This window comes from Acinonyx jubatus, chromosome C1 (genome assembly GCF_027475565.1).
Source record: "Acinonyx jubatus isolate Ajub_Pintada_27869175 chromosome C1, VMU_Ajub_asm_v1.0, whole genome shotgun sequence".
In the NCBI taxonomy this organism is placed as follows: domain Eukaryota; kingdom Metazoa; phylum Chordata; class Mammalia; order Carnivora; family Felidae; genus Acinonyx; species Acinonyx jubatus.
In genome coordinates, this window is record NC_069381.1 from 204,333,585 (window position 1) to 204,343,841 (window position 10,257).

Here is a 10,257-nt window from a genome sequence, read left to right on the forward strand (position 1 = left end):
GCTCGTACCTACTGAGGATCGACCAGGCACCAGTCATCAGCCCTTCTAAAACTTCACATGAATAGGTTTAAGTCTCCAGCACACCTACGAAGAAAAAACTATTTAGCCCCAAATGATGGATGAAGGTGGGACACAGAAAAGTTAAGCAACCTAGCTAAGGTCTCACAGCTAAAAACTGGCTGAAGGAAGATTGGAACCCAGGAACCGAGAGGTGCTCTTGAGAAGCAAAGAGGAAATGCTTCGCGGGGACCTGGAAGTCCTGGCCTGGCTTTTCTTCCTAAGGATAGGGAAAGGACACGAAAGCACATTCTAGCTGAAGACACGTATTAATCTTAGGGACTCTGTGTGCTGTCGAATCTTAAAATGAATAATCTTCGATAAGAATATCCCAGCTCTAGGGGCGCCTGGGTGGCTGAGTCGGTTAAGCGTCCGACTTCGGCTCAGGTCCTGATCTCCCGGGTCATGAGTTCGAGCCCCTTGTTGGGATGTGTGCTGACAGCTCAGAGCCTGGAGCCTGCTTCCAATTCTGTGTCTCCCTCTCTCTCTGCCCCTCCCCCTCTCATTCTCTGTCCGTCTGTCCGTCTGTCTGTCTGTCTCTCTCTCTGTCTCTCAAAAAATAAACATTTAAAAAATTAAATTAAAAAAAGGAATATCTAAGCTCTAAACATAATACCCACTGTAATGTGTTCTGAACGTCCGTTTGAAAATCATTTGCTATTTGGATGGCTGCACTCCTAAAAAGGTGTGGACAAGCACATTTTTCCAAAATATTTTTTTTAAGAGAGAGAGAGTGTGTGTGCAGGGGAGAGGGGCAGAGGGAGAGAGAGGAAAAGAATCTTTTTTCTCTTTACTGTTTATATATGACTGGGGTGGGGTGTGGGGAGAAGAGGGAATTGAACTCATAAACTGTGAGATCATGACCTGAACCAGGAGATCGTGACCTGAACCATGAGATCGTGACCTGAGCCAAAGTCCCAGGTGCCCCGGAGAGAGGGACAATCTTAAGCAGGCTCCATACTCAGCACAGAGCCAAATGCAGGGCTCGATCCCACAACCCTGGGATCATGATCTGAGCCAAAATCAAGAGTCAGACGCTCAACCGACTGAGCCACCCAAGTGCCCCATCTAAGCATAATTCTTAAAATAAGCTACTTATTAATGCTTACAAGGGAACACATTGTGACAATCTTTTTTAAATTAAAAAGCATTTTTATGATTTGAGATATAACTTAGCTTTTACTCTATGTGGGTGGATTCCTTCAATAGTGTAACAACCAACTTTAAAGTCAAATATTGTTATCTGTGGAAAGGAACGATTTCCATTCAGATTTCTTTTCTAAACCACACCTGCCACTCATTATTGCTTCATAAATCCTATACTTTTTGCACTGGAAAAATATATAAATACAGTTTAAACAAATGAATTCTTTTTTAATTACCAGAGTAATCAAATTCACTTTGCTTCAACTTTCCAAAAATCATTAGAGTTTTTTTTAAGGCATTACAGTTGTCAAGCTTTAAAACAAAACAAAACAAAACAAAACAAAAAACAACCTTAATTCATGTTGCACATTCGCCCTGGAAGTCAGTAACTTTCTCATCTCTCAGTAAGACACCCTTCCCTTTTCTTCCGCTCACAGAGCTGACTGTACTCGTGCACTTGAGACTTCAGACACGGTTTCTGAAATGTCCTTTGCAATTCTGGAAAAAAAAAACTCTAAAGATTCAAGGAGAAAAAGTATACCCCTGAGACCAAGATACTAACTCACAACGTTTTGCACAAGGCAAGTACTCAAGCCCTTATATAAGAATGGGTTTGCTTCTTCAAGTTGTTTTCATCTTTTATCCAGTGCGAAAATATACTTTTTTCCTCTTGAGGCTGTCATTTCTGTCAGGACTGGAAATATTTCACTAATCTGATGGCAGCCAAAGTGCCAAGAGATAAAGGGTCGTGGCGGGGGGGGGGGGGTGGAGTGGGCACCAGTCTCCTTTCTGACTGGTTGCCTCTGCAACTATTTTTCCAGAACAACCTGAAGGACCGCCCCTCAGAGTCACTTCATCCACACGTCCTCACTGCCTTCCATCGCCATCGTGGCCGGCTTCTCGGCCTCAGCCCATGCCACCGTTCTCTTTCTTCTTGCAAGCTGCTTCTGCTGGAGGCACAGATGAATACACGAGGGGAAGGCATCAGCTTTGACTCCCAGTACCTGGACAGCTGACCCTCTGCCATCTACCTCATTTCTCTTAAACTTAGCAAAGATGCCCAGGTTACCTGTCAGTCACCAGCTCCTGGATGGCAGCCAGTCGGTCAGCTCCTCACGGCTAAGTGGGGCAGCTGGTGACAGGTGGCACAAGGAAGTGTAAGAACTCAGCTAGTTATGAGGATCTGTTGGAACCTGGGGACAGCCACCGGGATTTGTACCTGCTGCAAGTCGCGTGAATATGGCGGGATAGATGAAACTCTGCGATTCCCTCTGCCACTCTGAGAAAGCTCGGAGCACGTTTCTCTCTTTGACTTGTAAAATGTGTTTATCCCACGTATGGAGAGCCAGGCACGTTCCAAGAGCAGACGCTAGATAATCACCTTGCCCCCCTCTGGAGAAGCACCTTAAATGGTGTCCTTAAGGCTGCAGTAAAGGGCACTGCAGGATGCCATCGAACCCCTAGGAGGAGCCACGGAGCTAGATGAGAGGGCCAAGGAAGCCTCCAGAGAGAGGAGAAAATGCTACCCCTTGGACTCCCGAAGAGTGAGAAGGGGCGAGCCAGGCAGGCGAGGCGGCTGGGTTGGCGGAGGGGGAGGAGTCCCGAGGACAGGAAGCCAATGGGGGCAAGGTGCACCTGCAGAAGAGTGGAGGCCCTGTGAACCATGGGCCAAACCGCCAGCAGTTTAAGGTGGTTGGAGGATGGGGACGAAGATGGCGGGAGTGGCCAGAGGCTGGAAAGGCAGCCAGGCCTCGCAGGTCACCCTGAAGGGCTTGGGGTTTTTTTTATGACGGGGAACCCCACCACAGAAAAGCTGGCTTGAAAAAGGAAGCGGTGCTCTGAGGAAGGCGCGGACGGGAGCGATACGTGGAAAGGCAAAGTCATGGGCAAATTGTCGGCGGGGTGTGAGCAGGGAGCTGCGGGGACGCGTCCAGGAGGCCTCCCCGGGTAGCCTTGGTGACGAGTCCCGCTGCCAGTCACCATGAAAGGGACCCCGGAGAGAGAGAGCAGTCGGGAGTGAGGGTGGGGCGCGCAGATGAGACACGGTGGGTGGACGTGGCCGTGGGACATCGGAGGGGAGACGTCCAGTGGCCGCGCGGCCGACAGCTTTCAGCAGACCAGGAAGAGGGGCTGCGGAGCCCCCGGCCTTTGGGTAACGGGAGTGCAGGGGTGCCCGTGGAGAGCACGTGAGGAGGCCAGGAAAGGCAAGAAGACAGGGCTCCGGGGTGCCCAGTTCAGGAGAGGCGCGACACGTAAGCGGCATCCGGAATCAAGTGGGAGGCCGAGCGCGTTGTCTGCACCCTGCGTGGGTGTCTTAGATTCAAGGCTTTCGGGAAGTGGCGTTGGCCGGGCGAACAGCCTCGCTCCAAGTTTCAGAATCCCTCTCCCTCCCCAGTTAAGCGACTTCCAAAGAGGCTTCCAAAGCGACTTCCAAAGAGGCGCCACGCACATCCAAGCCTCTGTTTGCCTTGTTCCCCCAACAACCTTAAGTCGGATTCCTCGTCTGATACTCGGTGGCCAGCCAGGGGCTAGACATCGGAGAGCCGGAGAAGGGAGCCTGCGAAGGGCCATGCCTTTTAACCCCTGGCCGCAGCCTGCAACCCTGTTCTTGCAGAGCAGCACTAGAAAGATCTGTGGTGAAGAAGGAATGTGGCATCTCTGAAGAGATAAGAATCTCAGGGAGGGTAAGGGACTCTCCCGCTGGCTGGTGGCCGTGCCCAGATTTCTGGTTTTTCAACTATGCTTCCCCAAGGGAGCAACGCACAGCAGCATGTATTAACCTGTGTCTATTCACATAAGAGCCATTCGGGGCGCCTGGGTGGCTCAGTCGGTTGACCGTCCGACTCTTGATTTCTGCTCAGGTCATGCATGATCTCATGGCTCGTGAGTTCTGCTGTCAGGGGAGTCTTTCTCCTCTCTCTCTCTGCCCCTCCCCCGCTTGTGCTCGCACTCTCTCTCTCTCTCAAATATAAACATTAACAATTTTTTTAATTAAAAAAATAAGTTAATTAATAAACTTAAAAAAAAGAGAGAGAAGAGACATTCAAGTTCCGGACACACAGCTAGCACATAAAAAGGAAAAAGGAAGGTTTAAGAGGGGTGGGTATCACCGGTGAACACATGTTTCCCCCATCAGCTATAGGTATTCCTGCCCCAAGGCCATTCCTGTACTTGGCTTTCACCATCCCAGCCCTGCTCCCAACACCCACATACACACACACACACACACACACACACACACAGACACGTGCACACATGTGTGTGTGAGCACACACATGCACTCCCACACATGCATGCACACATGTGCACGCACATTCGTGCACACCCACGGCAGGCAAACAATAGAGGTCTGTGCATCCCCACCCGCTCTGGGCGCTGGGCCCCTCCTAGGGCAGGGGTGGGAGGGAGGAAGTGGTCACAGCAAGCCTCTTCTCCAACCGGTTGTGCCCGTAGCTGGAAGCCTCTCTCCTGGTTCCCCAGAGGATCCCCCCTGTCCAACCCAAAACAATGCTATCAGGCCTCTATTAAATTGCCATCTGTTTCCCCTTTTCCAGGACAATGCGGCCCAGCAACAGCCTGTGAGCTGACACCCTGCATTTTCACAGGTGCGGTAAAGAAGGCGTGTCTCCTCCTTGTTCTTTGTTGCAGTCGGCGGCTGTGACATCATTTCCCGTGCTCTGACCAGTACTGGTTCTAGGCTGAACCAGCTCAGTCACTGGGTAAGGAGACAGAGAAGTCCGGTGGCCAAGCCAGGGGCCTGGGACCGGGCCGCTTCACCTGGCTCTGCTGTTCACCCCCACGAGGACCTGAGGTCTCAGGTTTAGTTTCATCGGCTCCACTGAAAATAAAAAGTAGCAATGGTAGTAACTGACCTCTCTCCGCAGATGAAATGAGCTAAAATGCCCCAGAGGACCTTCCAAACTCTCCAGTGCCCTACTAGAGTGATCATCTCAATGGGAAAGATTTTACATTTAATATTGTTTTAAATACCTCCCCCCGCCCCGATACTATCCAGCAAATGCAGTAAGGAATGGGCAAATACATTGGTGTACATTTTTTAATGGACTGCTACTGTTCAGCTGTAATAGACAACGAGAGAACTTTGGAGAAGTAGATGGGCACCTGCTACTAAAATTGAAGAAATACATAGCCTTAGCATTTCCCCTCCCAGGTTTAATCTCTGGAGAAATCGTCTCACTTAGGCACAAAGGAGGCATATTGAGGAATGTTTTATAGCTGCATTGTTTGACATAGCAAAAAAAAAAAAAAAGTGGGGGGAGAGGGAACCACCTAAATGCACATCAACAGAAGAATAGATAACCAATTATAATAACATATTCTTGCAGTAAAATATAACATATTCTTGCAGTAAAATTGTAACATATTCTTGCAGTAAAATAAAAATGTATATTCCCTACATCAAGGGAAATGAATGAACCTGAACTACCCATTTCAGTCTGAATGAATCTCACAAACATAACGTTGCAAGAAAATGCATACAGAATGATACCATTTATATAAAATTTGGAAATATGCAAAGACTCTCCAATGGTTATAGATATAGACGTAGTCTATAGTCAAAGAACAGGGAAATACACAGGAATAAGAAACAATCAAATTCAAGATGGTGGTGGCCTCATCTCATGGCGGCACGGGGGGAAAAACGTGATCGATGTCTTCGTAATCTTTATTTAATAACCTGGGCGTGTCCATGAGTGCCCATTGTATTATTTTTACAACTTTCTGAAATATTTCATAACCATCTTAATGAGAGAGATCAATTATATACCAACCTAGAAAGGTAGCTCCAGTATACTGTTCAACAAAACAAAAACATATGTAGCATATGGTTCTGTTTTCCTATAAGAACCATATATGTGCCTATGTGTTTGTGTGTATGATTGGTAGACACAGGAACAGTCTGGAAGGATATAATCAAGCTTGCATCAATAGAGTCTCAATAGTGGACACCACTGGGAGATGAGATTACAGGGTTTAGAAACAGTGTCATTTCTTATTTTATAAATGTCTGTATTATTTGTATTTATCACAAATACCATGCACTGCCTTTATAGTTAAGTAATAAATACTCCACGAAGCAATTCAAATAACACATGAACTACAGCCTTCTAGTCCATTCTTTCAACAGATGTTTACTAAGTATCTGCTATGCAATTCAGGCTAGACGGTGGGGATCCACGACTAACAAAAATTAATACTTCCCTGGTTCTCACGGAGCTTATATCCCGGTGGGAGGGACAGACATCAATCACATAATCACCCGATGAGATAGAAAGTGGCACCCGTGTTAAAGGGTGGTGCACGGGATTTGAGCTGCTCAGGGAGATAAGACAGGCCACCTCCGCAGAAGGCAGCTCTGACCTTTGAAATGGAGAAGTGGGAAGGACATTCTAGGGCAAGGACCAGCACATGCAAAGACCCTGTGGTAGGCAGGAGCATGGCAGAGGAAGGACTGGCTTATGGGGCTGGTGGTACCAGAAGCCAACACAGAAAATTCTGCCAGAGGAGCAGGTCTGGCTGGGACGTGGCTAAAAGGTTTTTGAGATATGAGTACCGGAAAAATGTCATTTGATTCAGGATGATTCTAGCAACCCAGAGAAGGAGCAAATCCAGACAGTCACTGGACAGATGGTCGTAACTGTTACCACTTATGGAGTACTTTCTGTCATAATAACACCTGGGTATGTAAAGCCCAAACAACCTTTAATTATTTGGCATCTTTTTTTCTTCTTGCTACAATAGCAATAGAAAAAAAAAGTGTCTTTTTCTATGTATAGAAAAATTTTACAGAAATTTGGGGATCACTGAACTGGGGAAACTAGCTATGTGCCCCTGAGGGACTGAGATCACTTCTCTCAGACCTTCTACTGTGCCCAGAGCAATGCCTGACACGTAGTGGGTGCTTCACAAATGTTTGCTAGAGTAAGCTGTTGGCTGAATGTATATGGAGAAGGCTGCACACGATTTCTACTCCTCTGATAGAGGTTAGCTATTTGTCAACAATTTGGGTGGTAAGCCGACTATAATTAATAAGCAAAAGCAGTCTGTCCTCATTAGAAGTTTCAGGAATGACCCAAAACCAAGCAAAACAGAACAGCAAAAGCAAAAATCCTGCCGGCATTTGCGAAAGGGATCATGAATGCAGTTACAAACTCTCATCTTGGTTTCGGACAAGTCTCTTTCCAGAAGGACATACGTTCATGAAGTGACACATCTATAAACTGGTAAGGGGGACGACAAATAATTGTTTTAACTTTATTTGTTTCTGAGAGAGTGAGAGAGCGTGCGTGTGCGAGCGGAGGAGGGGCAGAGAGAGAGAGAGAGAGAGAGAGAGGGAGACAGAATCCCAAGCAGGCTCCAGGCCTCCTGCGCGGGCCGGACGCGGGGCTCAAACCCACCAACCGTGACATCATGACCTGAGCCGAAATCAAGAGTGGGCCGCTTCACCCACTGACCTACCCAGGCGCCCCTGAACTGTAAATCATTTTTAAACATTTTCCTGACATAAGCATAAGTATATGTATACGTATAGCCTTTAAAAATAAGCTAGAAACGGGCAGGTAATGTAATACCACACCTCAAATTCTGCCAGAGCTGAAGCTCCCTCAAAATGTGTGGCCTTAACCACCACGCGGGGTACGAATGGAGATGGGTCGTCTCTCCCATGACAAGAAACACCGCTTCCCGTGCCAACCTTGAAATCATTAAAGCTCGCTCAGCATAGAGCCGACAGAGGAGGCGAGCGGACCGAAATCGACAAGCCTGGGCCCGCCCGGCCGCCCTGCCCGGCTCGGGGCCTCGCCGTGCTGGTCGGCCTTTCTCCCCTCCGACCGGGCCACCCTTCCCACTTCATACATCCCAGCGGCCGCAAAGGGCCACGGCTGTACCGACTGGACGGCAGAAACGGAAGACACGGGGAAACAACCACGCACATGAATAACAGATCGGTTTTCCAACGACGCAGCAGGACTTGGGGCCCGCTCAGCTTCGTGAGAGAACCTGTACAAGAGCCAAACCGAGGTTGCGGTCTCTATGGCCACCTGAGACGGAGGTCTCGGGGCTGCGTTTCTCCCCGAGTGTGAATCATTCTGAGAAGGGTTCCAGATTCGTCTGCGGGATGTATTCCGTGGGATGACACCAGAGCAAAATAAGAAGAGTGCTTGTACTCGCTCTAAGCATAAACCAGAATACTGCTCACCTGCACAACTTAAAAAAAAACAACTGAGTTGCGGCACCAGGAAGAGAATCGGTCTGAGGAGGGAGAAGGATCTGCGTTGGAATCCTCACTCCCTTGTGGGCAAGGGTGTTTCTTTGCTCGTTCCCACAAGGGGCTGGCTCCATCCGTGGCCCCTGTGGGGGTTACTGAGATAAGCAGCCCGCGTGTGCCCGGCACAGGGTCAAGGCCAGTAACGCGTTGTGTTCTTTTCGAGCAGGCGCTGCGTTCAGCGCGTTTGCAACTGTTCTGCTCGGTATGAGGCTATTTATTTGCTCCGTATTTTCTTAATCCAACCAGATCTAGGCAATCCTGTGATGGCACACGTTTCAACATAAATGTATTTGGATTCACCGGTCTTAATTTAAAAGGTGAGTGGTTCCAATATGTGGGAAACCTACCTAAAATAACCTGTTTGGCAAAGTCATACTTAAAGATTAAAAACAGGAACCTCCTGACTCATGGCTGGCAAACCATCACAGAGGCTCCTACACACACAAAGGCAGGTGCCTGTCAGGTTATTTATGGGAGAAGAGGAAAGACAACATTGAGGTAGCTATTAGCACGATTAGGTCACCAAGCTTGACTGTGCTGGATGGGACCTGGGACATCTAGTTCGCTCTGCCGACTTTTCACAGAGCAAATATTCAGCTGCAGAAGATAGGTGGGTTACCTGAGGTCACCCAGTTTAATATGGTCCAACTGGAATAAACACACGGCCTGATGGAGGCACTCTGTTTCACAAGTGTAGCAGGAAAGGCTAACCTCTAACCCATACTAGTTTACCAGGGGGTCACCATTTCTGAATACTTCCCGTAGGAGTCAGAATTTTTATTTTTATTTTTATTTTTTTTAACTTTTATTTATTTTTGAGACACAGAGACAGAGCATGAACTGGGGAGGAGCAGAGAGAGAGGGAGACACAGAATCTGAAACAGGCTCCAGGCTCTGAGCTGTCAGCACAGAGCCCGATGCGGGGCTCGAACTCACAGACCGTGAGATCATGACCTGAGCCGAAGTCGGACGCCCAACCGACCAAGCCACCCAGGCGCCCCAGGAGTCAGAGTTTTTAAATGGCAGTTTGCTTTCATTGTGAGTAAAAAAGGCTTCCCCCACACCTGTAATACATGTGCACTCTAAGGTTTAAGGTTCCTGGTGACTGGAGAGATTGCCAGTCCTGATTACCATTCTGTCCTGGGGGTTTTCGTTTCCATATGAGAAAAAGGCAGGGGCTCCTGGGTGACTCGGTCAGCTGAGCGCCCAACTCTTGATTTTGGCTCAGGTCATGATCCCCGGGGTCGTGGGATCGGGCCCCCTCTAGGGCTCTGCACTGAAGGTGGAATCTGCTTAACATCCTCTCTCTCCCTCTGCCTCTCTCCCCCACTTGCACACACGTGCTTTCTCTTTCTCTCTCTCAAAAATAAACCAATAGAAAATTTTTTAAATAATAAAAAAAGAAAAAGGTAAACAGGAAGGTCGGGTGTAACGAAGTAAAAGAGAAATTCAGGGAACATCTTTCCACTTCATACGGTCTCCCTGTCCGTGAGATGCTTCCCAGAGCTGGCGGGAGACTGCATACCGTATGGCAGGCAACCCCACAGGTAAACATGGTTGACTGTCTGAAAACCGACCTCAGAATCAGGGGAGGTAGAAAGAAATCACAGCAGGCATTCACAGAAAGGAGGCATGAAACCAGCCGCTGACTCAGAGACTCATGGAACTAGATCACACAGATTCCAGAATGACTGTACGTATGGTCACATTCAAGTCAGCGGCAGGGTTTGCTTTCGGTCTTGCTTTTGTTTTCTTTGCTCTTGAGG